The 23266-nt window shown below is 39.5% G+C and overlaps 1 protein-coding gene across 2 annotated transcripts in view; it reads left to right on the forward strand.

Moving 5' to 3' along the window:
* Nucleotides 1-1377: 1377 nt before the first annotated feature.
* The window catches only part of rnf19a (ring finger protein 19A, RBR E3 ubiquitin protein ligase), a 49676-nt gene continuing 27787 nt past the window's right edge, over nt 1378-23266 (forward strand). The window contains exons 1-2 of one of the 2 annotated variants that reach the window (XM_030146691.1): nt 1408-1476; nt 19420-19526. The gene's annotated coding sequence lies outside the window, so the exon portion shown is untranslated. Of the gene's footprint in view, nt 1477-19419; nt 19527-23266 lie in introns of both variants that reach the window. The other variant, XM_030146690.1, reaches the window with a different exon arrangement.

Below are 23266 nucleotides of genomic sequence, written 5' to 3' on the forward strand. Positions count from 1 at the left end.
ATTTTTTCAACTTCATAATAGTCTTTTAAGAAGGCAGTCAAGAAATTACATATATATATATATATATAATTTTTTTTTTTTTTTTTTAATGTAGAGATAAATAACATATAGCTAATATTTCGTGTCAGAAATGTATGCAATTGTTCTTACTTGTCATGATTTAGTATCTATAACTGTAAAAGCACTTCAGTGTGCCGCATGAAAATCAAAAATGTCCTTTTTTAAAAGCTACAGAGTGTCCGTGAGTCTAGTGGGAGTATTGTTCATGTATGTCTTTATGTCTGTCTTGTTTTAATTCATTTATGGAGGCTAACATTTTATGGACAAAAAGCTGTTACAAAAAAAAAAAAAAAAAAAAAAAAAAAAGAGTAAATTTACTAAATTATATTTTACAACTGTTATCAAGTTCTTGTTGAGCCAAAGAACGAAGGACACAACTGACCGGTGTCCACAGTGTGGTGCACTTTCCACTAATACGTAAAGATCGTCAATCTGTCAAGTCACAGCTGACAAAGACAAATGCATTTTCGGTTTAAAGTGTTATGCACTACAAATAAAAACAACGATTTATTCTATTGAAAAAAATTCAAATGTGCAGCAAATACATTATAAATCACAACCGTAGTTAATTGTTTGTTTTTTCTGCAAATCATGTGGTTTCTTTTCTTAGGTATACAAACTAAGACACAATAATTGCAAACTTAACAATATGTCTTTAAAACAATTAATCTGAATGCAAATAGCAAATACTCTTTTATATGTCCTGTTTCTCTTCTGAACGTTCTGCCTTTCCTCTGGACTTTGTTTTCTGAATTTTGCTCCTGTAAACACTGCAAGTTCCCCACAGTGGGATCAATAAAGTCATAAGTTATTTTGGGTAAATATTATATTCATACTTGTAAGTGGAAACACACGAACCCCTCCTTTAACTTGTTTTTATGTGATTTTATTAAGTATTACACATCTTTTCAGTATGTTGTAAATATGTCAACAACAAAAAAAAAAGCCAGAAAACTTTATTTTAGTTTATCTAAGTCCTTGCTGTTTTAATTGTATCTTGCCTTAGTCCTTTGTGCTGTATTGTCCAGTTAGGTTTATTTATTTATTTACATTTCTGTTTCAATATTTTCGTTACATTTCAAATGTCTTAATTATTTTGTTTATTTTTGTTTCAGATGGTTGTCATAGTTGTGTTTAACCATTCCACCATGTCTCCAACTGTATTTCTATATTACTCTTCAGTAATATTTCTCCCATTCTTGTTATGTAAATTTGCTTTGTGCCAATTAAAAAAACAAAAGTCGTATGTGAACTTATGTCATCTTATTGTGAAAAGGCAGGCTTTGTGAGCGGAAGTGTGCCTGTTGTTTGTGTTTTGTTTGTGTGTGCTGAGCTTCGGACTCACTGGGGAATGGAAGGAGCAGCAGAAGCAGCCTGGCGAAGTTTGTCCAACACTATTGGCACTACGGCGCTCAGGTAAATGGAAGCAACACATCAAACTACTGTAAATAAAAGCTGAGCAGAGGACATTTAAGAGTGTGAGTGGAGAAAAGGGCGAGCTTTGGGCGCACATGGAAGTTCCTGTCAGTGTTATCAGAGCAGAACTTCCTCTTCGATGCAGCCGTGAAGCTAGCAGTTTGCAGCTTTAATAGTTAGCCTGTAATTTCTCCAGGTCAAAATCTAACGGAAACAAAAAAGGCAACAATTACGGCATAGTAATCTTTTTTGCCTTTAAGGACAACTTAGAAACATTACGGTAACTAGCAAGCAAACAAAAACCTAAATATCTCCATTTATCGCAACTCTTTGGGCGATTAAAGTTGGGCAATAGCTTCCTGCTAGCCAAACCTGATTTGGTTAGCTTGGAGGCTAACGTTGATTAGCCAGGTGTATATTGTAAACAGTAGATGGACTTTCCCGCATGTGATTGTGTTTTCATTTTATGTTTTTGATAAAGTGTTGCCCAGAGTTTTCAGGAATTTTTTTTTTCTTTTCTAAATCAAGTATCCATTAGATTAACTGTGAAACATAGTCAGCGCATTAATCCATAATGGAAGTAAACATTAGTTCTTACATAATTTACTTAGTAGTTTAAATGAGTTTCACCCCAGTAAAACCAAACCGACCACTATAAAGAAAAAAAATCCTGCTGTTGCATTAAACGCAAGAGCTAATGTATAATGTAAGCTAAAGTGTAATGTACAACAGTATAAAAGTCACATGGTATCATCCTGTTCCTGCATTAAGTTTAAAGTCACATTTTCCCTATTATATTATAATAAGCAAGATTTATTGAAAAAGTCATGGAACGTTTTAGCTATGTTTGTTTGGTCATCAAGGAAAATATAGCCTACTTTTGTAATGTGTATTTTTCCAACTCAGACCTACAATCTAAACGTCTTAAAATAGTGAAGTTTTACTGGTTTAAGACAGGACATCCTTGTGTTTAGTGTCATTTAATTCAAAGTGTCACCACAGACACACATGACCCTTGTATACAGTATTTTATGGTTATATAATTGCACGGGTTGACTTTGCAGTTGATACTGACATTTGATCAATTGCATATGTTTGACTTAAGTAACATTTTCAATGCTGAGGTTATATGTGTCTTTTAATGGAGTATTGTTACAGTAGTATTAGTACCTTAACATAACGCTGCAAGACAAATCAGGAGGAAAAAACGGCAGACTTCAAAAATACACACCATCCTTTTGCAATTCTCTCATCTTAGACCAAATCAGAGGACTATAATAGATACAGATGAACCTAATGTTGTTAAAAGCTTTTAAGGAAAGTGGAGCTACTTCCCCAAGCCAACATGTAGAGATGTGGATTAGAACAGCAGAATGGCATCCAGGTTCCATTTGAAGGAACCCTAACAGCTGTAATTCCAGCTGTCAATCACATATTTAACCCTCCAACAGTCTGATAACACCTGTGATCAGACAAAATTTGTTAATCACATTGTAGATTTTCTACAACTGAAAACACAGGCAAGGAGATGTAGATGTAGAAGTCTCCTGTCCTCTTTGACAACCCGAATTACAATGTGCTGGACACAAGGGAATTTTTAACCAGTGACGTTAAGGTACTAACTAACTAGGGCACCTTTATGTTGAAGGTTTCCTTATTGTTTATTCAGATGTATCATGTCACCAAAAAAAAAAATTCTTTCCCATGTATGTTGCTGTAATTTGCTTGATTGTTGCAACTGTTAATACTACAACAAATCATCATAAACAGACAGTCAGAGCATTTTGACATGACCTCAAATTATCCTCATTATCTTGTTCTATGCATCTAGTGTTTGTGTCCTTAAAAAACCTTGTTTATTCCAAATAACAGTGTTCTAATGCATTTTCAGAAAATAAATAAAACATCAAAATGTAGTGTTGTTAGACCTCAGAAACGCAAAGAAATTAAGTTCATTTTATTCATAAATTTTTTTTATAAATGCAGAAATCAATATTTACTTGGATAACCCTGGTTTTCAGTTACTCCAGCCACTCTAAAAAAGTATCAATGTGGAACGTACTTGCTTCTCTTCTCATAAAGAGTGCCTTTACTAATTGCTTGCGTTAAACTTGTTTGCTTCTGTTTAATTCTACCTGTTGCCTCTGGCTGTGGTGTGGCTGGTCTTCTAGTTCAGTTTGACTCTCATACTGTCTGGATGCTGTCTCTTCAGCTTATTGAACAGGTCCATAGTGTTACCATACGTTATTCTAAGAGTAATGTGACAGACCTGTATGTGGAGGACATGGAGGACTCACCTCGTTATTTCCCACCTTCCCCCCAAAAACAAATGCCGCGTTTACACTACGTGGTACTGGCTCGATTCGACTTGGCCTTTTTGTTTTTCCATTACATAAAAGAACCTGGAATCTGGTACTCGGTGCTAGTTTTTTGGTATCTGCTTGGCCAAGGTTCCAAAACAGGTGAAGAGATACTAAAAACGGGATGTGTAAACACTGCAGACCACTGATGGGTCAGAGAGTTATCTCTGTGTCATTGCATCATCAATGTGGAACCCCCCATTAAAAAAAAAGTTTTGGAAGTTTACAGTTATACTGGTAGGTTGATCTACGTGATGGTAGCCCACAAAACTACACTGTGGTCAGTCGAGGAGGTTCAGATATTTCTGTCCTTGGTGGCTGATGAAAAAATTCAGCGTGAGCTTGACGGGGCAATGAGCAAGTTTATTGGCAACTCTCTGAGCAGACATCACGGAAGTTACGTGCCGTGTCATTATGATGTCCAGGTGCACTAAAGTCAGTTGTATCCTGTAATGGAAACGGTTTCCGGGAATAGTATCTGGTACCCGAGTTGAGTTCAGTTGAGCTGGTTCCATGTAATAAAAATGTGGCAAAATTTGCAACCAAGGGGTGGGGTGAAGGATATGCATGGGAGGTAGAGCCAGGTCCTTTTCCCTTTTTTTTGGTTGGGAGTGTTATGGAGGTTTCTGACATGGAAAAAAGTTTATAAATTTTAGAAATAATTTTTTGGGGGGGTTGTAATTTTAAAGATTTCTTCAATTCAGTGAAGATTTTATCACTATTATTACTTAATTGGGAAGGCTGTAGTATTTTGTTGGATATGTTGATTTTAGATTTAATAATGGATTTTAGTCGTTGGTATTGTAGGCATTGGTCTCTCCCAACCCCATACCTCTGGATGAGTGTATTAAATGATATGAACTGGTTTCAAATAAGTGGTGGAGGTGAGTGATGCCTTTGTGTTTCCATGATGAAAAATGAACGGGGGTGTTGTACAGCTGGAAGTCTGGGTTGTGCCAAATTGGGGTGAGCCTACATGGTGCCAGTGATGATTTGGTGATTTTGTGGGCTTTCCACCAGGCTGTCAGAGTTGAGGAGATTGAGATGTTCTTGTAGTAGTCCTGTTTCCTGATTGATTGTGGTAGGAATAGGAGGTCTGTGAGTGAAATAGTTTTTACCCCCGCCAGGAGGTATTGTGATCGCTTTGCTTTGTGTGTTTGTGTGCGTTTTTGCGTGTTTGTTTGTTTGTTTAACAAGATAACTCAAAAAGTTATAGACGGATTTTCATGAAATTTTCAGGAAATGCTGATACTGGCACAAGGAAGAAATTATTAAATTTTGGTGGGGATGGAAGGGGAGGCAGGTCTGTCTTGGCGGAGGTCTGCGCTCTCCAAGTGCTTTTCTTGTTTTACATTGATTTTGTTCTATCTGTAACCATGATGTACTATAATTATCCTAATAGATCCATTTGAATTAATATTGTAGCAGATTTGACAAGAAGTAATAAAGAAATTTTGGTACTTCAAGGCCACCCTGTGGTTTTGTCCTCTGTAATGTTGACAGTAAGATTCTTGTTTTTTTATTTTTCCAGTAGAATCGAGTTGTTAAAGAGTTTAATGTTTGAAACCAGTTGTCTGTTGGGGTAGTGGGAAGTAATGAAAATAGGCAATTAATTTGTGGAAGGGTTTTCATTACCCTTGGCCACACTGGCTGCAGGGTATTGTCATCAGTTGGTTCGGCCGCCTGGCCGGCCGTCTGTCCAAAAATTTTGCCATGCACTGATAAGTCAGGCCACTGGGTGGCAGTAATGTGCTTAATAAGTCAGGCTGAGGGTTTTCAAGTGTGTGCATGTTATGTTTTTAACTGTTGCCATACGTCCAATAAGAATCAGCGGTAACTTAGTCCAGCGTTTAAAATCATCCTCCATGTTTTTCAGCAGAGGAGTGTAGTTGAAGTTAAACAACTCTGACAGCCTGGAGGAAATATTAACGCCTAAGTTCTTGATATTACCAATGTGGAGTGGAAGAGAGGGATCTTGGGCTGCAGAATCCCAGGCATCCCCAGTCAAAGGTAGAATAGTGGATTTGTTCCAGTTTATTACCGCCGCCAAGGAGGTTCTGTTTTTGCCAGGGTTTGTTTGTCTGTCTGTTTGTTTGTCTGTCCGTTAGTGTGCAACATAACTCAAAAAGTTATGGACAGATTTTGATGAAATTTTCAGGGTTTGTTGGAAATGGGATAAGGAAGAAATGATTAACTTTTGGGGGTGATTGGGGGTGGGGGGGCCCCGGGGGGGCCACTGATCAGCCTTGGCGGAGGTCTGCGCTCTCCGAGTGCTCCGGAAGAAATCCTGGATTCTGGATCACTTTGAAATTTTCGTTAACATTGTGGTAAATGGGGCCAAAATTTTCATTTCCAATATCTCGCTTAATTACTGACCAAAACTCATGAAATTCACTCAGGAATTGACAATGGGGTCCTCTATCACATTTCAAAGGCTGATCCAGATCTGATCCAGAAGGCAGATTTTTGCCAAATGAGATCAAGTACATGGTGTAATATATTATATTTCTTAGCACTCAGCTATAAAGGCCTGGCATTTTCATTGAATAAACAGTTAGGAAGCAAACTGTAACTGTGCTGTAGTTGACAATGACAGACCCCCCCCCCCCCCCCCCCGGGGGGGGGGGCACATACCAAGCTTTTTTGATGGAGTAGAAACCATACATAATTTTAAAAAAATAAATGTAGGATTTGTATCACCGATTATGTGGGGAATTTTTGCGCTTGGCGGAGGTCCGCACTCTCAGAGTGCTTTTCTAGTTTTATAGTGTGATTTTGGAGAAGTTGTTGATTTATTTTGAATGTTTCTTGTAGTGATGTGAAAGGATTTTATAGATAGGGATGTATGGATATGAAAATTTCATATCACAGTTACTGTGACCAAAATTGTCACGGTTATCATTATTATCATGGTATTGTTGATATGTGCTCAAAATGTTCACAAAGTACTTATACACACGCTGAAATAATGTAACCAAGTTGTATTTTGAAAAAAAAAACAAATAAATCTAGAAGCACTCGGAGAGCGCAGACCTCCGCCAAGGCTGATCAGTGGCCCCCCCGGGGCCCCCCCACCCCCAATCACCACCAAAATTTAATCATTTCTTCCTTATCCCATTTCCAACAAACCCTGAAAATTTCATCAAAATCTGTCCATAACTTTTTGAGTTATGTTGCACACTAACGGACAGACAGACAGACAGACAGACAGACAAACAAACCCTGGCAAAAACATAACCTCCTTGGCGGAGGTAATAACATGCACAGTTTACTTTCTGTTGGCAGAAGCATTAAAATATTAAGATGCAAACATCAAACGTACAAAGGTGCATTAAAGATGGCACCTTATGGCCATAAGAGATATCTGCACCAGGGGTAGGAATTGATAGGATTTTATCAATATCAGTGCCATTGTCCATTCTGCTTACCAGTCCAATTCTTTATCAATTCTTCTATCGATTCCTGAGTGTTTTTTTTTTTTTTTTTGGAGTGGGAACAAAAGTAGTTGGACAGGTGATAGTGGGCCTTGTTTGACCATTTTCCAGATCAAATCATTCACAATGTCACATGTATACACCATTGTACACACACAAACAGAAAGTGAAACAATCATATTTTCCTGAGCTGTTTAATGAACAAATGTAAATATTCTGAAAGAATGAGGATTTTAAAACATGTTAGGGTGATCTGATCCAGACTGGTCAGTGGTTTACTCCTGGTGAGTGACAGACAAACCACAACAGTGTCATATGGTCCAGTTCCTCTGGAGGTCAGTCACTGGATTTCTGTTGAATGTCCTTCAGTTCGTAAAGCCTCCTGTCCTTTGGTTTTTATACATATCATGTGTCCTTGAAAAGCTGAAGCTCATTCATTTGGGCCCTGTTTGAACTGACATGAGTTGTTTTAAGGCGGCCTTACACTGTGCGAGTTTAGAGACGATTTCTCAGTCGTGCGACTATTTCTGGGATCGGGCCAGATGTGCCTTTAATCGTGTGTCGTGCTTCGTGCAGTGTACATGGGGTAAAGAGAAGCGATTAGCACCTCACGACCACCTCACGACCAGCAATCGTGTGTTCGCAAGGAAAACGGAGCTGTTTGAAATCCTGCTCGCTCCTCGTGAGTATATCGTACTGTCAAAGCAGTGCCACGAGCCGATGGGCCTCAAATTCTCACACTGTGCATGCGCGAACACAGACGCGTACAGTAGCGTACAAGCTAACAGTAGCTGGCTATTGTCCTAGTGCAGTTTAGCTTTTGCAGCTTACCTCTAGTTCTCTTTGCTGTAGGATGACAGCCCATACTGTCCACGTCTGGCCAACCAATGCCTGCACCAAACACATCGTTGTCTTTTCTTCTTTTTTGATTCCCCGCAGATAATGGCACATATTACCAAAGCAGCTCGTTGGTTTTTGTTTAGCACTACCATTTCATGACTCACGCCAATACACAATCGTCTATGCACTTTCACGGATTCCTTGGTATTTTAACGTTGTATTTCCGGATACAACACTCAAACGTTTCGTGCGTCCTGTGGTATATGGTCCTACAGTGTGAGCAGTCAGGTCGCATACGAGCGTCGGTCCGTGCAGTGTGAGAACATGAATCGTGAGCCTGACTGTACGACTGATTCGCACAGTTTGAGATGGAGCTGCGTGCAACGATCGAAATAATCGCACAGTGTATGGGCGCCTTTAAGTATCTGTATTAAGACCGTTTCTCTGTCAGGTGAGGATCTGAAGCAGCCAGAGGGAGGGGTTAACACCAGCACGGCCCAGGTCCATGAGCGCAGACCAGGCCCCCCCCCTCCCTTTCTCTCTCTCTCTCTGTCTCTCTTTCTCCCTCTCTCTCTGCCTCTCTCTCTCTCCCTCTCTTTCTGTCTCTCTCTCTCTGCCTCTCTCTCTCTCCCTCTCTTTCTGTCTCTCTCTCTCTGCCTCTCTCTCACTCTGTCTCTCTCCCTCTCTCTGTCTCTCTCCCTCTCTCTCTGGCCCTCTCTCTCTCTCTCTCCCTCTCTCTCTGTCTCTCTCTCTATGTCTCTCTCTCTCCCTGTCTCTCTCTCCCTCTCTTTCTGTCCCTCTCTCTCTCTGTCTGTCTCTCTCTCTGCTTCTCTCTCTCTTTCTCTCTCTCTCTGTCTGCCTCTCTCCCTCTCTCTCTGTCTCTCTGTGTCTCTCTCTCTCTGTCTGCCTCTCCCTCTCTCTCTGTCCCTCTCTCTCTCTCCCTCTCTCTCTGTCTCTCTCTGTCTCTCTCTCTCTCTCTGTCTGCCTCTCCCTCTCTCTCTGTCCCTCTCTCTCTCTCTCTCTCTCTCTCTCTCTCTCTCTCTCTCTCTCTCTCTCTCTCTCTCTCTCTCTCTCTGCTTCTGTCTGTCTCTCTGTGCACTTGGACCGGCGTTCGGACGGACCTGGTCCAGGCGTGCTTGGACGGACCGGGTCCGTGTGGGAGCCCACTATCCCAGAATCTCCTGAGCTCTGTCCATGCAGGCGCCTTCAGCCAGATTTTCTGAGGCCAAACATTGCAAACTGCTCAGGCACATCTGGAGTGCTGCTGCTTCTCCAGGAAATGAGCAGTATTACCATGATTTTCAAAGTGCGGTAATTGAACATGGTTTTCATGATAATTAGAATTTAAACGGTAATACTAACTGTCGGAAATTTTACATCGATTTATCATTATACCGGTAATCATTACATCCTTATTTGTCGAGGTAATAATAAATCGTTCACGTATAAGCTCATCTTATGTTCTGAATTAGTATACTGTATTCCTTTGATTTTATTGTTCTGTCATATGGCTGTGGCGAGTGGTTCGATGAAAACTGCCAAAAGGGATAGGTAGAGTGGACATCCTTGCCTGGTTCCCTGGTGGAGTGTGAAGCTTGGTGAGGTGATCCTGTTTGTGATAACTGTGGCCCCAGGTGAAGTGTGCAGTGTTTTTATCCAGTGGATGAATGACTCTCCAAAGCCAAACCTGTGGAGGGTGGAAAATAAAAAAGTCCAGTGTACTTTATCAAAGGCTTTTTCTGCATCCAGTGGTACAATAATGCTTTTGTTGTGTTTTTACTATGCTGCATTGATCAAATTAAAGTCTACGAATATTGTCTGAAGCGTGTCTATTTTCAATGAAGCCTGTCTGGTCGGGATGGATTATGATTGGAATGGCTGTTTCCATTCTTGTTGCTAAGGTGTTTGTAATTATTTTGAGATCTGTATTAATTAATGAGAGGGGACGATAACTGGAGGCGTGTGTTGGGCCCTTATTGAGTTTTAACAGCAATGTCATTATGGCGGTGTTCACATGGGGGGTATAATGGACGTAGTTTTTATTTCTATAGTTACACTGGAGAATAGTGGTGATAATACATTCCAGTTTGTAGAATTCTGCAGGAAGTCTGTCTAGTCCAGGTGATTTATTATTTGGAATTTTGAGCAGAGCTTTATGTAGCCTAGTTCTTTGGGGCTGATTGGTGAGTCTAAAAAGTGGGCTAAATCTGATGGTATTGTTGGTAGGTCCAGATTGCTTAAAGTTGTGTCTATTTCTGTTTGGCAGTTTGACTTGTTATTTGAAGAGTAAAGGTTGCTATAAAATGTATGAAATATATTGTTGATTTCTTGTGGATTATGTGTGACCGTACCTGTAGAATTGAGTATAGATGGGATTATTGCTTTTTCTTATTTGTGTTGAAATAGATTACCCAAATATTTACTTTATTTGTTACTGTACTGAAAGTTTTCATGTTTGAGTTGTTGAATTATGAATTGTGTTTTCTTGTATATGATGCTTTCCAAATGGGTTTTAAGTTGAGCGAATTCATTTTGTTTATGTTCACAGGGATTGCTGGTTTATTCATGTCTTACCTAAGTGTTTGATTTTTGTTTGTAAGGTGGTTTCTTGTTCCTGTTGCTGTTGTTTCTTATGTGATGAAATGATTATTCCTCAGATAACTGTCTTTCCTGTTTCCCATAAGAGTGATGGTGATATCATCGATACGTTCTAATCCTTCACAATCTAATACTGTCATATCACATACCCCAATGTTAAAGGCAAGATTTTAGTTCAACCTATGAATGCTGTTATTATGTATTGGTGTCAAAGAAATGTATCCTATTGACCCATCAATGCCGCGTTTCCACTATGTGGAACCGGTTTGGCTCAACTCGACTCAACTCTGGTACCAGATACTATTCATGGAGACAGTTTCCATTACAGAATACTACCGACTTTAGAGTACCTGAATGGAGAAAAACACAGCAAACCTTGTAAAGACAAAACACAACAAAGAAATCAGTGATTAAAAAAAAAAAGAAGCCCAAACTGTGTAATCCTATATTATGTCGATGGACAGTTCCATTCATCCCCACATTCACAGGCTGCTGTGGGTCAGTACCTTTCACTACCATAGTAACCTGTATATCACTGGAAAGCACAAAGTCTTTTCTTCCAGTGGAATTTGGAACTTTTTTGCTTGCTCAACAGTGACAGAGTTACAGTCATGATATCCCCAAAACTCGATTTTGGGGATATAATGGTTTTACCTCGAATGCCGCCGCTGAATATCCTTTATGTGAAACTAGGACAGATTTTTTGGGATTTCTTATCCCTTGATAACCGACATAGTGGACCCCTAGTTTGAAGAACTTGATCGATTTCAGCTTCTCTATGAATATTACAAGTCATCCAAATGCTTTAGTTGAAAATCAGTTTTTTTTGGACATAAATCAAGCAATAGGCTAATAGGCTGATTGAGATCAAATTTGGTTCATACTGATTGTCTGTTATGACCGGCTCAGAGTCATAACATAAAGGAGGACACAAAACCAGACTAAATGCAAAAAAGAAGTGATTTATTAATGAAAAAAGAGAACAAGAAAAAACAAACAAACAGCAGAAAGCTGTGTGGTCTGCTGGTGAGCTGAGGAAAAAAGTGAGGAGCAAGAGAGCAGCAGGAACTGAGCCCTTTATACAGGCCCAGCCCTTCACTTCCAGCAGGTGGACCCAGTCAAGCTGATCACAGTTCTGCAACACAGGACAGTTAAGCAGGCAAACAAAGTAACACATAACTTGTCTTACAAATGTCCATTCAGTGTTTCCTGTGGAATTGATCTGTTGATGTGGTGGTGTGTAATCCGGGGGTGGGGGAGGTGCTTGGCCGGTTTCCGTCCTACTTATAATACTATGGGGTTACTTGGCGGTGCGGACCATGCCCCCACAGAAGTGAAAGTGAAACTTAAGGCTCATTTATCTTTTCCCTACCTCTTGAAGCTTCGCAAACTTTCATTTGAGGGGGCAGGACATTTGTCCTGGCCTATTATATATTATACATATGTATAATACGGCTAATGCCATGGTGATGATTTTTTTGTATGAAATGTATGGTGTGGTGGCAAGGATTTTGCTGTGGCGCTGCGCCATGGCAAAACCTTACCAGCAGAAATGCTTCCATTTTCTTGTTACCATCCAGAGTTTATATGATGTCATTTTCATTCACTAGGTGGAGTTTTGTGGGGAAAAATTGGTTCTCTGACCATTATTCTGCAACTGTCAGGTCGATGTAGCTCAAATTGAGTTCATATTGACTGTCTAATAATTATCATAGATAGATTTATATATAGCAGAGGAGGGGTGTGCAATATGACGATATTAGATCATGAAGGATTAGAATGTATTGACAATCCGACAAAGCAGAGAGATCATGGAATCAGGGGGTTTACGTGCACACCATACAACCGTACAAAAAGTGTGAGTGAAACTTAAGTCTTCTGCTGTAGTGCAGCTCAGTTTCTTTTTCCCAACCTTCGAAAACTTAAATTTGAGGGGGCAGGACATTTGTTAAAGGGGGCATTGGAAGGTTCTTTGGGCTAAATTGTCTGGATTATGTTTTTTCTTTTAGGGCTACATTTTACATCGGGAAATTGTTTGGTTGCATTGTTCAGAATCTTGCAAATTAGTCTCAAAGATCAATGTAAAGAATCGTGACAACCAGACATTTTTGCTAGTTAATAAACCCCACCCAGATGCTCCAGACAGGACGTGTAAAGAGGGCATGTCTGGGCAAAAGAGGATGTTGGGTCACCCTATATAAATAAATAATAATGATGGGGGCAGTTAGGGCTGCATGATTAATTGATTTTAAATCAAAATCGGATGATTTAATTAGGACGATGTTTAAAAAAGGGTAATCGTCAAATCGAATTTCATCTCTCTCGTGCCTCCGGGCTGTGCCTCCCAGCTACCAGGACAGCACAAGAAACTTATTTCAGCACCTCAAACATTATTACACGCCAGAGTGGGAGCAGTGGGACCACAGAGGAAACATGGCAGCTCCAGTACCACGATGTTTTGTTTTCAATTTCCAATAGAGCACTGAAACAGTATCAAGGGCCAGCTTTACTAAAGTAGATGAAGGAAGCAGCCAGTTCTTTTGTTGACCCATTCATAGTATACCAAATTATGAACACAGAGTGAGTTTTTTTTTCAATAGCAAGAACAGCGCACAGCTTGTTAATGTATTACAACATCCCAAATATAGGTTGAGGATGAGGATGGTGCATTCAGCAGATGACATTAAAGAAAATGCAAAACAGACACAGAGACGCTGCCATAGCGCTGAATTCTGACTTACACAGCTTATTTTAGATGGTTGGAAGGCCATTGCCATTGTGTGTGATCATCACAGAACCATGAAAAACAGCGTGACATTTTACACTGAGGCTTTCATGTATCATTATTATCATTATCATTTTATGTGAAAGTAACACTTCATTAAACTCTGGCTTCACCCCAGTGCTCTGGTGATTTGGCCATGTTGCGCACCTACAGCTGTTTTTCCATTAAGTGTCAAGAGTAGCTTAGTTTCATTCCCTCCCTCAATATATATAACCATTGTTGTAACCTTTACCTTTCTTGTGAACTTTTTGACAATTTAAAAAAAAAAAAAAAAAAAAAAAAAACTTTTGATAGTTATAGAAATGAAATTGTGAGATATGGGCACATACTTCCACAAACTGGTTTGAAAAAAAAAACACCTCAATTGAGTGAAAACTTTTTTGCTAAAGTCAGGATTTAAAAAAAAAAACATTCCAATTTGCATAAATATTTTCCAGTAGAAAATGTGCATTAAATTTGTTTATGGAAATACGCACTATGAGTCATTTTATGAGTGATCGCAGGACCAGAAACAACTCAAGAGAAAATGTGGATGCCATTCTGTGTCATTCTAAATAAACCAACCAGAAAGGAGAACATTTTTTTCTGTTCCTCTCATTACTGCCTCCTCTATGCATAACTGTTACAGTCAGGTGCAAATAATAGTGCATTTAACAGATAATCAACTGCAGCAAATCTTAATCAAGTTGCATGGTTCATTTAAATACTCTCTTACAAATGTATGCACTGAAAGGGAAATTCCTTTAAAATGCATAAAATCGAAGTAGGACAAATGCGAAAGTAATAGTGTCCATGGCTTCCCAGTGTCTGTATAGTCTCTTATATACAGTGGGTACGGAAAGTATTCAGACCCCCTTAAAGCTTTCATTCTTTGTTATATTGCAGTTATTTGCTAAAATCATTTAAGTAATTTTTTTTCTCATTAATGTTCACACAGCACCCCATTTTGACAGAAGAAACAGAATTGTAGACATTTTTACAGCTTTATTAAAAAAGAAACATAACGTGTGCGTACTTGAAAATCCTCGGCTTGACTGATTAGGCACACTACTGCCCCTAGTGGCGTGATTTATCAGTGCATGCCAAAGTTTTTTCCTTGGTATCGTTGGCAGTTGTTGCCGCTACGTAGCTGCCGTGATGTGGGAAAGTAATGTGAAGATATGCTTGCTAGCTGGCAGGCTAACAACCAGCAACTTCAGCTATAGACTGAATATGATAATACGATGCAGCCAGGCAGTATCGTATGCACAGGTGGGGATTACACCACTTAATATTCTGTCAATTTACTGTACATCAAAAACAGTGGTGGCTGCTCGTCTTCCAGACAGGGGAAGCTCATTGTCAGCTTACATCAAAAAAAAATTGTCAAGTTATTTAAACAAAAATTCGGCCCTCCGTTCCTTTTTAAGAAAATGGTCAGTGACCTTATTGTACCAAGTAGGAACTTGACCAGTGTCCTCTCAATGGCCAGCAGAGCTAGGCGGCTTAGATTGCCTTGGCCCAGTGTGTTGCGAGTGTAAGACTTCAGCCTTTTTAAACAAGAGATGCTCCTTTCACTCTGACCTAGCCGACAGTTTGATTGATTTAACTATCTACAAAACGATATTAAACTCGAACAAGAAATGATTAAATTATGGAACTGAAACAAGAAAATGCTGAAATTATGTTAAATTGAAACAAAGAAGTCCAATGAGTGTGTTTTATTTACAGTGCAAGAAATGAACGAGTGATTTCGTAGTGGTTTCTCTCTTGATTTCACAGCAGAATACGCGACAGTATTAAACTGAACTGTGTCAGTGAAGGAGTAGATCTGAAAATAGCTGTCAATCAAACGGGATTCAGCCTTTCGACTGATCATCCAATTAGCACGTGGGATTCTGGCATCCAGCCCGGCCGAGCTCCGCCCACAGCTCCATTCACCCCCAGAGACACCCAGCATCTGGGGGTGGGACAACATCGTGGCATTTATCCAATTAGCATCCAGTTTTGAAGCAATGAAAAAAACTGTTCCACTCAGTCCCATTGAAGCCCAGAGACGCCCGGTGTCTACGGACAAATGCACTGAGCAGAGATCGAATGAGAAAACAGTGCAACGGGAATGTATGAGAAGTGAACAACATCGCATCTGTTGATTTGTGATAAAGCTGATTCTGAAGGAACTCATCTTTGAGATGAACATGTTCTAACATATTTGTAGTCAATAAAATGTCAACACAACCGAACATATTTAACCATTTAATTTTCGTAATTTTCGAGGAAGCCGAGCTTCCCTTGCAGTCTATGAGACATCGCCACTGATCAGAAATTACTATTACTATTTTTATATACTAATAATTACCCCTCGGGGATACATGAAGTTATTTGGGCCATTCAAGGGCCATTCAAGAACAGTCACAGAGTTGTTCCGAAGCCACTCCTTTGTTATTTTAGCTGTGTGCTTAGGGTCATTGTCTTGTTGGAAGGTGAACCTTTGGCCCAGTCTGAGGTCCAGAGCACTCTGGAAAAGGTTTTTGTCCAGGATATCTCTGTACTTGGCCGCATTCATCTTTCCTTCAATTGTAATCAGTGGTCCTGTCCCTGCAGACGAAGAACACCCCCGCATGATGCTGCCATCACCACCATGCTTCACAGCTGGGATTGTAGGTGATGAGTAGTGTCTGGTTTTCTCCACACATACTGCTTAGAATTAAGGCCAAAAAGTTCAATCTTGGTTTCATCAGACCACAGAATCTTATTTCTCATGGTCTGGGAAGGCTTCATGTGTTTTCTGGCCAACGCTATGGGGGCTTTCATGTGTCTTGCACTGAGGAGAGGCTTCCATTGGGCCACTCTGCCATAAACCCCCGATTGGTGGAGGGCTGCAGTGATGGTTGACTTTCTACAATTTTCTCCCATCTTCCCACTGCATTTCTGGAGCCCAGCCACAGTGATCTTTGGGTTTTTCTTGACCTCTCTCACCATGGCTCTTCTCCCAGGATTGCTCAGCTTGGCCGAACAACCAGCTCTAGGAAGAGTTCTGGTCGTTCCAAATGTCTTCCATTTAAGGATTATGGTGGCCACTGTGCTCTTAGGAACCTTAAGTGCAGCAGAAGGTCTTCTGTAACCTTGGCCAGATCTGTACCTTTCCTCAATTTTGTCTCTGAGCTCTTCAAGCCGTTCCTTCAACCTCATGATTCTCCTTTGCTCTGACATGCACTGTGAGCTGTAAGGTCTTATATCGACAGGTGAATGCCTTTCCCAATCAAGTCCAATCAATTTAATTAAACACAGCTGCAATGATGGTGTAGAACCATTTCAAGGATGATCAGAAGAAATGGACAGGACCTGAGTTAAATATAAGAGTGTCACAGCAAAGGCTCTGAATACTTATGGCCATGTGATATTATAGTTTTTCTTTTTTAATAAATCAGTAAAAATGTGTACAATTCTGTTTTTTTTCTTGTCAAAATGGAGCACTGTGTGTACATTAATGAGGAAAATAATTAAATTAAATGAATGTAGCAAATGGCTGAAGTGAAAAATTTAAGGGGGTCTTCCTGTACCGTACAGATATGGTGGAAAAGTACCTTGTGCTGTTGGCTGTGAATCAAAATGTTTAGTAAATAGTGTTGAAGTCAGCCTTAGTGGAATTCACTCGAGTGCCTTCTGTCCTTGCTCTCTGTTGAACGTCCGACATAATTATGCTTTGGCTGCCAGAAAATAGGTTAAATACAGATTCATTAAGCTACAGGGTTATTTCTTTGTGCAGTGGACACAAACTTGGCCCAAACCTGATGAGTGCAGAGCAGTCTACTTTTTTCCCTAAGTGTGAGGTTGATTTGGGAAAACACCTCTGTAGAGTTTGTCTAGTCACTGGGCTGTTGAAGCTGTAATAATGGAATGCATTGTCATGATCAGGAAGTCTGTTCTCGGGCTGGAATGCTAGCGGAAATTAGAGTATGTGATGAGAACTTTGCAGAAGAATGCTTTGAGCTACACATTTCCAGCGTTGGAAGCTAACGACTGTGTAGGATGTTTCTTTGTAGTAGCATATTGTAACAAGGTACCAAATCCTAGGTAGCCTCAAATATCTCCACCTATTTTTGGACTTTAGCAATGGAAAACCAAAGCAGGATTAGGCTCTTTGCACTCCTGTTTAGGGAAAAAAAACAATTAGGTATTATCAGGCTTGTTATGTACTGCAAGGATCTCACCTCCAGATAACAAACTTTAATATCTAATCAGAGAGGTGAATTGGACTCAATTTGAGGCGTGACACAGCCTTAAATTTTGGGATTCATAAACAGTCATTTTCTTTTATTTAGAGAATTAAATGCCTGAGTGAATGTCATTTCCTCACTCATTATATGTGTTGGCTTTCAACCATTGGTGTAACCTTTCAGACTCAGCACTTCCCTACTTTACATTCATGTTGTACAGAAAAATACAGGTATTAGCTTGAAAGAAAAAATTTAATTAATTATGTTTTACATAGTACTTATTGAATGTAGTATGAGGATAACCAATTATGGATTTTTATAGGCCAATTATAAGGACACTCACACTTAATCTGTTGATATCACTAGACCCTGGAAAATATTTGGCACTGCTAGAAATGACCTATTTTTTGACTCAATTCAAAAGTGAATAACTAGATAATGTAATGTTAAAGTATTGGCTATCACAAATATGAGTAACTGAATAAATCAGTGAAGTTAGACAGCTGAATATCAAGCTCAAAATAATGAATGAATTAATCTGAAACTGACCCATGAAAAATGTAGGTGATTCTGTGTGATCTTTAGTTAGTTTTGTTTATTATTTTTCCCACAGTTATATTATTACCTATCAGTGGCTATGAGAGCCAAAATTGCGAATACTCATAGATCATAAACTGTAGCCTACAGTCCGTTTCTAATGTAAAATATTAGTGATTATCTACGAAACAACAAATGCTAATAAAGGAGTGATGTTGAACAGGATTGACTTACACATGTGAAAATGACTTGCAAGACATTGACCTTAATGATGGTGGCATCAGACCTATTTCAGAAAGGTTAAATAATGACCACTGAGCTACTTAGCAGTGGAAAAAAACTTTCTCAGGTTTAGTCCCAATCTATAACATAAAATACTCTGCTGCACCTAATTGTGTCTTTGCACAATTGCAGGAAGCAAAAACCTGACTTTCTTTGGTTTATTGCAGTGCAGAAGCCAATGTGTTACAGCTCTGTGGTCTGAAGGACCGTATATGTAAAAAGCATTACTACTTCAGCCCTCAATGACACATTCTGTCACTTCTTTCCCCTGACTGTGTTTACATAAATTATGGTGTTCCTTTACAGAAAGACTCCATTCGCTAGCGGTGGATTGACCTGACTCCATAATCACTGGTTTATATTCTATCACAATAATTGGAATTGTGAGCATCAGCTGATGAAAACCATTCTTTTAAGAGTTGACGTGTGGTTGTGACCACTTTTTTTTTCTGCAGCAGTACACTTCCTGCCCTCGGGTTGTCTCAGGAACTGGGACACCATCCCAGTGTGTGAGCGATGGTCGCATGTTGCCCTTCAGCTGCAGAACTTGAATAAATTCATGCACACACAAACACTTACACACTGACCTCAGTCACGCTGAAAGTCCCAGTCATTTTCAGTACCATGCCGAGGCAGGCTTTTCCAGTTTAATTATGGCTTGGGATTGTAATTTCACATTGCCCTGTGGGTTGCTTGAAATTGCTGCTCTGCCTTGTTAAAATTTCTTCTCGCTCACATGACTTGAGTTCACCCAATACATCATCAAGCTCTGTATAACAGAACAGCAAAAGCATTTTCTGTGTTTGCTGTTACACATAAAGCATTAATGGAACACTTTAAGCAGAACTTGCTCTATTTGATTTTTTTTTTTTTTTTAAGATTTAATTTGGCCTTTTAGCCTTTGATAGATCAAGTGAAGAGAGACAAGAAATCAGAGGAAGAGAGATTAGGGGAATGACATGCAACATGTCACAAATGGCCTCAGTTCACTACTATGTGGGATGTGCTCTACCAGGTGAGCCACTGGGGCATCCAATTTTTAGTTAACTGCTGTATACATGCAAATTTAAGGTGCTATATAACGAGTAGATTGTTAAGTTTCATATATTCAGATTTCTCTGTCTGTCTTGTTGACATTGCCATTTCAGTATTTTATCATTATTTGTTTGTATGTTTATTTTTATCAAAACACTTGTGGAATGGGCAGGTAACATAGAAAAGAGTTTGTCTTTCCACTTCCATTTCACACCATGATCTCCTATAAGTCCTGTCAGACTACAAGTCTCTACGATTATACCTCTGTGCTCTTATAGGTTACAACTTTGAATAATTGCCAGTTTTACCCCTACAATAATTGCATAGTAGCCTTTATAGCAGTCATTGCTTTTAGTCCGTGTTATTGCTGAGTAGTGCTAGTCATCTGTTCTGCTGTGGTTTGTATTCATATAAGGAAAGAGCCTGGTTATCACTCTGACATTACAGCAATCACAGTTTTTATTGCTTTGAATATGACCAATAGAAGAGGTACCAGGAGTAGATTTGCGTTTTTTAGTTGTATTGGCATCAGCCAATGTGCTCGTGCATTTGCCGGTATATTTTCCCGGCATGATTTCCAGACAGGCGTCCACACGGGCAGCTCTGTGTTGCTGGAGGCGCTGCAGTCCACCTGCAGACCATGCATTGCCCCTCCCCTACTAGCAGACTGCTGAAAGCCCTCTGCATCAACTTCAAAACAATGGTAAGTTTTAAACTTTCAAAGTATCTTTTGACTGTTTAACTTCACTGAAATATTGCCATACACTTTGAAATTGGAAACATGAATGCCAAATGCATGCTCTATGTGTGTTTGCAACAATTAAGCAAGTTTGTGGATCAGAATGGAAAACAGGAATGCCGAATGCTTCATCTATAAAACTGCTTGCCATTGTATTTAGGGAGCTGCAGATGTAGTTGTAGGCTATGTATGCATAGCTGTTATGAACATGGGTCACATGATTAAGTAATGCCGACGTTGTCAATTTAGTTCCATGGTGTTTGTGGGAGTTTGGTAAAGTGTCTGGTTAATGAAATAAATAGCTTCTCTCTGTTTGTCGCTCTCTATGCATATGCACCCCACCCATATGTATGTTGAGCTGTGTTTTTGATGTGTGGGGGTGTTTTTAATGCCCGAGTGTGGTTCTTTAAACTTTGTCTTACAGCCGTGACTAAAGAGGAATTTCTGTTTTTACTTGGAGCAGACTATCTATCTATCTATCTATCTATCTATCTATCTATCTATCTATCTATCTATCTATCTATCTATCTATCTATCTCTCTCTCTCTCTCTCTCTCTCTCTCTCTCTCTCTCTCTCTCTCTCTCTCTCTCTCTCTCTCTCTCTGTCTGTCTGTCTGTCTGTCTGTCTGTCTGTCTGTCTGTCTGTCTGTCTCATAATTTGGGTGATATGAATGTAAGATGATGGCACAAGATTGATACTGATCTTTGTTTTTGTTGATTCTTTTTAAAGAAATGGCTGAGCAGAAATCAAATCCAGTGTGGCAGCCCTTCAGTGAACCTACTCCAGGAGAGGTCAAGAGTATTGGAAGTGGGGCAATGCGCATATTATGTACAATTCTTTTTAAGTTGTTTTTTGTTTTGTATTGCTGTTTACACTTTCCATATCTTAGGAAAGCCATTTGCACTACAAGAGACTATGAAAGTCAAGTGCATTAAAACGTAGGCCCAAGCATTAAATGACTAGGTGGGAAATAGTTGGTTACTTTTCAAATTAAGTATAGTACAGTGTGCACTATATGCTGCTTGCTTGTTGCTACTGTGTACAATACTATAATTATTTTATTTATGCTTAAATATTTATTTTCAGAGAAGTTACTTGAAGAATTAAGAGCACTGAACCCTTCTTGCTTTGTTTTTATTTGAATGTATGTTTGATAAAGTTCAACAAAGATTAAACTGTTAAATGCTAAAGTATGCAACATTACTTGTTCTACCTCACCTTTCTACTTCTTTTTACTATTTGTCAAACATTGTTTTAAGTTCAATAAATGTTTCTTTTTTTTTTTTTTAAATAGAGACTCGTAACATTTGTTATCATTGTGTCATTTTTATGATGTAAATTGAGGGAGCAAAAGCAGTATCTGCTCCAGATATTGGCTCAAGAAAATCGGGGGCCCATATCGGTCATCGGCTAAGGCTGATGAAAAAAAATAATTGGTATTGGCCCTAAAAAAATCCATATCGGTCGATCCCTAGAGTAGATGTTTACATTGCACATGTTTTACGTTACTGTCATTATTGTACTATAAATCACTGACTCAGTTTTTAACACACTGCCAATATCTATATTTATTTATTACAACTGAACTATTTATTATGCTTCTTTTGTAGATCTGTCTGTCTGTCTATACTGTGTTGTGCCTATTGTTATGTTGCATGTGTGTGGTCCTGCTGCAGACAAATTGCCCATTTGGGACAAAGAATAAAACTGAACTGAACTGATCACAGTCTGTGCAGTAAACAACTTAAGCTCTAAAATGTAAAAGTCAAAACTACAAATACTGATTTTTTTTTTTGTAATTGTTGCTTGTCTTTTACAGGCATTGGCAAAAAATACAGAATTTATTTTGTATGTTGAAGAAAAACTCTTGTCTCATTGTCATTAGGTGGTAAATGATTTATTTGTTAACCTGTACCAGTGGCTCCTGTTTCACTGACTTTTATCTAACTCCACTTTAATTTGTATTGTGCTATAGAGGCAGGATAGGATGGTAAACAGTGACACCATTCCTTCAGCAAGTGTTGAGTATTAGTATTAAAAAATATGTTGTGAGCTTTTTGAGCTTTATTGCTGCTCAAAAACAAGCAAAATGACAGCAATGATAAACTTGCATAGCAGCTACCATATCAGTGTTACAAAGTGCCTCTAACACTAGTGTAGAAACAGGAAGCAAATGGACAAGGTTGTGATCAGAGTGGCCGATCGGTGGCAGGGGCGTGGAGAGGTGTATGCATCTTTAATATTTGCATACAGTGGGTCCAGTGTTTTATTGTCTTGTGGCAATTGACATATTGTGTAAAATTAGGTTTAATACCCCCAGAGCTGATGATAAGGGCCTGGGGGTGTTGCGTCTGCAGCTTAAACACTGTCCTCTGTATGTGCTCACATGCAGCAGCGTTGGCAGAGGGAGGGATATACACAGTTAAAAATAAAGCATGAAAACTCCCGCGGGATGTAAAACGGCTGAACGCTGACTGACAGTAGTTCAGTGTCTCTGCTCCAGAGCTGCTCTTTAACAGTGATGTGTCCTGGGTTACACCGTCTGTTATTCACAAACACCGCCAGACCCCCATCTTTCCTCTTACGGCTCTCCTCCACAGTCCGGTCCACGCAGATGAGGGTGAATCCGTCCAGGGACACGACAGAGTCCGATGTGTGCGTGTGCAGTCACTTCTCCGTCAGGGAAATCACACTCGCCTCTCTGTACTCCCATTGCAGCTTCATCAGCACCAACAGCTAGTCGGTTTTGTGGGAGAGGGAGGGGATGTTTCCCATGATAACAGATGGTAAACATGGTTTATACCTCCGCCTCTTCTCCTGGTGCTTGACACCAGCTCAGTAGCCCTGCCATCTCCTCTATTTAAGAGCTTTGTTGTGCTGTTAAAGTCATCTTTCAGTGCAGTAAAAACAAAAATAAAAATTTGGCCTCAGTGTGTGTGGTTTTTAGGGCTGTTACACCTTTTTTTTTTTTTTTTTTTTT

Source organism: Sphaeramia orbicularis, chromosome 11 (assembly GCF_902148855.1).
Source record: "Sphaeramia orbicularis chromosome 11, fSphaOr1.1, whole genome shotgun sequence".
NCBI lineage: Eukaryota > Metazoa > Chordata > Actinopteri > Kurtiformes > Apogonidae > Sphaeramia > Sphaeramia orbicularis.